Genomic DNA, 7,725 nt, shown 5'->3' on the forward strand with positions numbered 1-7,725 from the left:
GTTATGAATGAATGAAAATGATCCTGATAAAATTGTTATTGAGCATGCTAATGGATTTATCATGGTTAATGCAAGGAATATTGAGCCAAGATCAGTGCCCAATGTTCTTCAAAGCCAATATGAACCTATATTTTACTCATAAATTCCAGGTAGAGGGGGTTGGTCATATGTTGTTACATATGATCCAAGAGGAAGGCTAGTAAAGTATAATGTAGTAGAAGAAGATGATATTGAGGAAGAAGATAATGTAGAGGAGTAGTTACTTCACGTGTCAGATGAAGATGTCAACTAATTTCATGAAGTAGATGTTTGAGGCAATTAGTTTTGGATGACGCTAATATCAACAATGTATTGTCATATGAAGAAATTGAAGAAGTCGAACCAGACGTATGAGACAATGTTCCTAATGATGATATGATTAGAAATGATGACATTGATGATGATTTGGATATGACCAATCCTTTCAACATCAATTTTGAATTGTATGACATAGATGTTGAGTTTGATGAAGAATAAGACTAATGATATCAAAATGTTGAAATGTATGAGGTATGTATTTATATGTTTTTAGTTGATTTGTTCTCTTTCATTTACCTTAAATTTTGTTTTCTTTTTTCTATGTTTGATTCTTACTATGTGGGTTTCACATATTTTGTAGTAGATAAATAGGGTGTTGGGGAATTTAGAGTGATGTTGGGGGGCGGAGGAATATCAGCTTCCACATTCATGTGGTTGGCATTGTTTAGTAGATAATATATTATTCTTGAAACCAATAGAATCTTATTCAGGTTTATGCCATCATCTCCAATTTTAATGTTGATTTGTCTAACAATTTTCAAGGTTTTCCTTTTACCAATTAGTGGAAATTATGGTTTAATTATTTGACCCCGCACATAGTGACCTATGAATGGGGACAACGTTGATTTTATTTTAGTTTGTGCTTGTATGCACTGAAATATGGCATGGTTATAGTAGATGTATGTGTTGAAGGTATGGGAGGGTTTCAAGAGTCAAATATGACTCACACAAAGAAATCGACAATCAACTGAAAAAATTTTAACATAAATGTTAAGAATATGTAATTATTCATTATTATTTGGTGTCCTTATCATGGTATGTATTTTTCTTATGTGATGGCTACAACTATTCTTAGTTAGTATGGTTGTTATTAGTTATTGTTCTTATTAGACAAGATTAGTGAGTTAACATAAGAAAGAAAGGAAATAGATTTGGTTTTTCAAAGTTGAATTTGAAATTCTCTTTTCCATTTATATGAAAAGGAATGATGCAGACTCAATGAATCACACATAATTATTATATGTCCCTTATGCTCCCACTTCCAATATCTAAGGATATGAATCCCCATGAATGCAAAAATCGTGGCTACGAACCAATTATCTACATCGATATCAAGGTTATTGTTTCCAATTACGGGTCTACACCTAATTAGGACCAATACACCACTTAACATTTACCAAATGGTGGAAATTGTCCTTTAATTAATTGATCCTGTATATAGTGACTTGTGAAAGGGACCAATATTAATTTTTTTTCCAGTTTGTGCTTGTATGCATTGAAATTTGACATGGTTATAGTATATGGATGTGTTGATGGTATGGGAGGGTTTCAAGACTCAAATACAACTAACACAAAGAAATCAAAAATCAAATGAAATAATTTTAACATAAATGTCAAGGAGGTTTAATTATTTTTTATTATTTGGTGTCCTTATCATGGTATGTATTTTTCTTATGTGATCGCTACGACTATTCTTAGTTAGTACATCTAAAAAGTGCTTAGTTATTGTTCTTATTAGACAAGCTTAGTAAGAGAACCTAAGGAAGAAGGGGAAATAGATTTGGTTTTGCAAAGTTGCATTTGAAATTATCTTTTCCATTTATATGAAAAGTAATGATGTAGCCTCAATGAATCACAAATAATTTATTATATGTTTGTTATGCTCCCGCTTCTAATCTCTAGAGATATGAGTCCCCATAAATGCAAAAATGATGCCTAGGAACCAAATATCTACATTGACCCCAAGATTATTATTTCGAGTTGTAGGCCTACCCCTAAGGAACAATCCACTACTTAACATTTACCAATTAGTGGAAATTATGCTTTAATTAATTGACCTTGCACACAATGACCTATGAATGGGGCCAATGTTGATTTTTATTTTTTTTTACATACTAAATTTTGACATGGTTATAGTAGATGGATGCATTGACAATATGGGAGGCTTTTGAGACTCAACTATGACTCATAGAAATAATTCAATAATCAAATGAAAAAGTTATAACATAAATGTCAAGGAGATGAAATTATTTATTACTATTTACTATCCTACTTATCATGGTATATATTTTTATTATGTGATGCCTATGGTTGGTTTTAGTTAGTACTAGAACTTACTTATTTTCCTTATTAGACAAGCTTAGTGAGTTAATTACTTAAGGAATTATAAGGTCGGGAAATAACTTTGCTTTTTCAAAGTTGCATTTGAAATTCTCATTTCCATTTATATGAAAAGAAATATTGAATATGCCTTAATGAATTATCAGTACCTGACATAATTTATTATATCTCTCTTATGCTCCCGCTTCCAATCTCTAAGGATATGAGTCCCCATGAATGCAAAAATGATGGCTAGGAACCAATTATATACACCAAACTCAATCTTATTGTTTCCATCTGCGAGCCTGCCCTTAATTGCCAATACGCCTCTTAACATTTACCAATTAGTGGAAATTATGCTTTAATTAATTGGCCCCACACATAGTGACCTGTGAATGGGGCCAACATTGAAATATTTTCAGTTTGTGCTTGTGCACACTCAAATTTGACATGGTTATAGTAAATGCACACATTGGTGGTATGGGAGGGTTTTGAGACTCAAATATGACTCAAAAAACGATTTTTACAATCAAATGACAAAATTATAACATAAATGTTGAGGAGATTAAATTATTTATCACTATTTATTGTCCTACTTATCATGGTATATATTTTCCTTATCAACCTATGGTTTTTTTTATTTAGTACTAGAAAAGTGCTTACTTACTATTCTTATTAAACATGATTAGTGAGTTAATTACTTTTTCATCGACCTAACTATCCTCTTTGTAATAGTTTCATAAATATTTTACTCTCTTTTCCATTTATATCATGAATAATATTATTGTCTTTTTTCATGCTTTTGTTTTCCATGACATGAGTTAACCAATACATAGTATTTAAATCTAACATGTTATCTTCTTTTGATGAACATCCATCACACTCATGGCTATAAGTTGTTTTCCTTAATATTCAATCAATATAAATGTTGCATAATGAGATACAAAAAGTTCAAAATATATTTTATAAACTAAGTACATAGTTTTTTGATACAACTATCTTCAAGCTCATCAATTTACTTTTTATAGAAATTTGCATTGGTACATTTTTACTATTATATGCACATATTTAAACCCAAAAATGTTTTTTAAAACCTACATATTTGATAGGTACGTTATGTAGCCGTCACTGAGTTAATGTGTTATTACTATAAATTGTGCACTAATAATTATTGAAGACAAAATTCTACATATGGAAGCATCAATTATTGATTTTTTATACCAAATTAAGCACCAATGTGTGTTTATTATGCATAACACCACATAACCTCAAAGGGTTATTTATTTCTAATCTCAAAGTGATAGGTTGTGGGAGCCATTGAAATGAGAAATCCCATTCTAAAAAATACACAAATCCATAAATATAAATAACCAACAAATACCTTGGTGAGACTCTCGAAAATAAGTCTTCCCTCTAACATTTGGCAAAAGTAAGTATAGAAATTAGGGTTCTATTTTATATAAAGTCATTTCTAGAAGACCTGTTGACTTCTCGCACTCACATTAACTCCCTATTGACATATTCCACCTATTAAGCTAATTCTCTCTAGATTATCATATGTCACATGGTTCTCATACTATGTCATTGACTAGCATATGGTGCCTCCATAACTATGATAATATTGGATTAATTATGTCACATCATGTGCTTGCACTAGATCAAGGTTACCATACATCACCTTCATGTTCATGATATCCCTAGATTAGTAGGTCACCACTTTTAGTAGCATTGTCTCTTATTCAGCGTATGTCACCTCATGATGTTTGCAAAAATATTTCTAGTGTCACCTCATGCTTTTTTCCAATGTCATGCCAGTGTTTCCTTCTTATTTGCCTTTCTTTTTTAGAATCACACTAATATTATCGCTTCCCATATTTCATTTTTTATCTATCATTCATCCCTTCTCTATGGTTTGGCATTTCTATTGTTGCAAATACTGAGAGGGTGGTGAATCAATATTTCTTTTCATTTGTTATTTTTTACCAGTTAAGATCACTTATAATTAGAACACAAAATGAACAATGATAAAATAATAATTCTATTAATCAAGGAAGAGGACTCCAATCCTCTTTACAATAAATCCTATACAATAATGTGTAGGGTTCTAACCCTAGATGAAGATACCAATCCTCAATCTCTCGAGCTCTAATCTATAGTTTTCCAAGCACTGAATTGGACTTCCCAAGGCTCCAAACTTGTCACTTTGAGGCACCAACCTCTAGGGCTTCAATCCTATCTCTGGTACAGGCTCCAACCTAGCCTACTTGAGGACTCCTATCCTTTAGGGATCCAACCCACTGCTTCAATCTATACTTTTCCAAGCACCAACTTGGACTTCACGAGGCTCCAACCTCTAGGGCTTCAACCCTATCTCCCCAAGGCACCAACCTTGTCTCTATGAGGATCCTACCTCTAGGGCTCCAACCCTTAGCTACAATTCGTCAAGATAAGTTTGATGATTCTTTATGGCTCCCAATATCTTATGCAATGATCCCTGTCTATCTTCAACAATGCCTCCTCCAAATCACTTCATCAATGACCAACTTGATTTCTTAGAAGGTGTCACCACTGCACTTCATGTCACCCAAAAAAAATCTCCAAATTCACCTCATGATTGCTTCAACGCATCATAGTCTATAATAATATCTCCAAGACCTTCAAGGTGTATTCAATAGGCAGCCCAAGTTCTGCACCTTCTCAAAGCCTCTTCAAGGGCTTTGTTAGCACTCCTCAGTGTCCCAAGGTTGAGAAAGGAGACCAATGGAGGTAACCTCAAGCCAATCTTTAGATTTTGTAGATTCTCCTACCGAATCAAAGAGGGCTCTCTCAAGAATCTCATAGATAATAAAGTGACTGGGAAGGAAAATATATCTTAGGCTAGATATTCATCTCACTAGGGTTTGATTTTAGGGTTTGCTGGACCAGGGTCATGGGTCTGGGAACTAGGACATGGTTTCTAAAGATCAATTGCAGAGATACAATGGGCCAAGGTAGGTATGATCAGTGACATATCAGAGTTTTCATTGTGGTATAGGGTTGGAATAGGGAGGGATCAAAATGATCATAAATTTATGAATTCATTTATAAGAAGAAAGAACACATAAAATGAAAATCTCATCAGAACAAAGCATAAGACTTATGAATTCTGTTAAACACCTATGAGATGATAAAAAGAAAGAATATATATGGTAATAAGGAGAAATATATATTCAATTTGATGATAAAATAGAGGAAAAACACTGTCACAAAAGCATACCACAAGAATCCCAAGATAATAGCTACAACTGCTTGTATTATTCCTGCAAAGTATACACTAGCTCCAATCCTCTCACTCTCAAATGTCCAACCTTTGATTTCACTTAGATCTATCTACATATAGATAAAAAATAAAAATAAAAATAAAAAATCCCCTCTCAGGGGTCGAATCCATCATTATAGGAACCTTTTACATCAATCTCTCTAACCAAACCTAAAACTAGGTAGGTTAGAAACTAACTCCCAATTTAATCCTAACTGACTCACTTTGACTTTACAAGCATTAATGAGCATGAATTTACATAATTTTGACAATTACCAGTTCCATTAAAATTAATTACATCATATGAAGACCTAAGAAGACTAATTACATCATGAAAGTTTGACTTTGACCGAATAAACTCAAAAAATTGACTTGTTGATTGAAGCGAAGCGTGAGGGACAAAAGCGCAATGTGAGTCTTTGAAGGAACTTTTGAGGGGTGTTTCTTGATCTTTTTTTTGAATTGAGGGTTGATAAAGATAGCTTAGGACGTCTAATTTCCTTATAAACCTTAAAACCTGAAAAATTCCTTCTCCAAGGCACCTAAAAATCATTTTTCCCAAGGCTACTCCAGAAGTGCAGCGAGGGGTCCAAAAAGGTGGCAGAAATATGATTTTTAGGTGGTTTTTGAGATTTTCCTTGCAGCCTATGAAGTGACATGCAAAACCAAGCCCATATATGAGATTTACTACTCAATCTCTATCCATCCATGCAAAAATATCATCATTTGGTGGCTCTGAGAAGAAGCGCAACGTGAGGTCATTGCGCTTCTATGCATCATGGAATTGCCAAAAATTCCAAAATTGCCCAAAATTCCAAAATTGCCCAAAATCTCAAAATTTTCCAAAATTTCTCAAAATTGTTTCTAACTTCTTTCTTTTGCCTTGTCAATGATGGATTACAAAATCAATGATGCATCAGCAAGAAAATCAAGGTTTTCTCTCTTATTTAGCTTGACTGGGGTTTTCTTTAGCTTCTTTTTCACATTCTTAACCCTAATTTTGCAAATCTGGTTCCTGGTGAAGTAGTCCATTGCCATGTGTCTCTGAAGCTTGGTGTCCCTATTGGCCTTCTTCAGGAGCATCTACAGGTGCTCATTGACCCTACCAAGCTAATACTCTTTGTCCTTTTCAAGCTCAGCTGTAATGGTATCCTCAATGTCCTGTTGACCTAGTGGAGGAGATGGCTCACTCCCTTGTCCTTTCTGCCTCTTAAGTCCTCTTGTCTTTGGTATCCTTGGCTTGATATGAAACTCCTTATCCTTAAGATGCTCCACATCTATTAGAGCCTTAACATTATCATCCTCTTCCACCAAATCAACCTTAGGTTTACTGAGAAAAAGTTGATTTACCTTAAGCTGCGTGTTCTCTTGTTGTAAGAATGTTATCATGAAGTTTGGTTTTTCCAAATTATCCTTAAGCTCTTTGATTTCTACCTCTTTCTCTTGGATTATTTTCTCAGCTGACTTGTCTTTCTCATGCCCTGCTAGGTCAGCCATGTCAGCATCAAAAGGTACTTGTTCTTCTTCATGCAAGGGTGCATCATGCTAGTGTCCTGATGTTTCTTGTTCAACAGTAGCAGGCTGAACTCTTTCCACACTGTCGAGAGCAAATAAAAGTCTTTTACATCTACTATAAGTTTTTGTCACCTCTTCCCTAGGTGTCTTTGTCACTTCAGGCTTTCTTGTAGAGCCAACCTCTTGAGGCCTTGGTGATGCCAATGGAGTACTTTGACTGTTTTGTTGACTAGTAATAGGCAAAAGAGAAGATGATTGCATGAATTCCTCCCAAGATAGGTTAACCTGTGAAAGCTGATGTAGAACAATGACTTTGACCAAGCCATGATTAAATAGGTTTTCTTGGTGATCTTTCCCTTTTCTTTGTACCTTCTCTGTCATCTTGACAAGGCTTCTGTACAAGTAGTGAGGTATGTTTAGAGGTTTGATTGCTATGAAATGCATCAGTAGCCTTATGTGACACTGAAAACCTCCCATCACAGGTAAAGTACTTCATGATCATATTAATTAAAGGA

This window comes from Pinus tabuliformis, chromosome 6, assembly GCF_031772625.1.
Source record: "Pinus tabuliformis cultivar Carrire ecotype Pingquan chromosome 6, CPIR1, whole genome shotgun sequence".
Classification (NCBI taxonomy): Eukaryota; Viridiplantae; Streptophyta; class Pinopsida; order Pinales; family Pinaceae; genus Pinus; species Pinus tabuliformis.